Source organism: Corvus brachyrhynchos, unplaced genomic scaffold (assembly GCF_000691975.1).
Source record: "Corvus brachyrhynchos isolate BGI_N302 unplaced genomic scaffold, ASM69197v1 scaffold218, whole genome shotgun sequence".
NCBI lineage: Eukaryota > Metazoa > Chordata > Aves > Passeriformes > Corvidae > Corvus > Corvus brachyrhynchos.
In genome coordinates, this window is record NW_008239321.1 from 119,709 (window position 1) to 120,261 (window position 553).

The window sequence follows — 553 nt, forward strand, 5'->3', positions numbered from 1 at the left end:
GGGCGCGCGGCCGCCGCCCCGGCGTGGCCCGGGGGCGGGGCCGGCCGGGGTCGGGACAGGGCCGGCGCTGTCGCGACAGGGAGTGAGCGCTGCTGTCGTGCGGCCCTGCCCGGCCGGGCCTGCGCCTTCCCCCGAGCGTGCAGGGCGGCTCTGCAGCGGGCTTCGGCAGAGGGTCTGCGATGACGCTGCGTTCCGAATGTGTTAGATACAAAACCTAAGGAAAGACGATGATTATTATCCTCAGAACATCGTCAGAAAGCGGGACAGTCAGGGATCCATGGGCACTGCCCTTATTCAGGCGTTGCCGGGGCTTTTCGCGCACTGTGTCCATCGCTCCTGCACCGGTTCCCACGGTTGGTCCCGCAGTGCCGAGCGTATGCTAATGAGAGGTCAGATTTATGCTAATGAATGGATCACGTGCACGCCAATGAGAGGGCTCTCGTCTATGTTAATGAGAGGTCACGTGTATGTTAATGAAAAGCGGTCACGTGTGCGCTAATTTGCACGAGGAGTGGAGGTGGAGGCTTCTGTGGGGTTTAATGTGCGCGCAAAC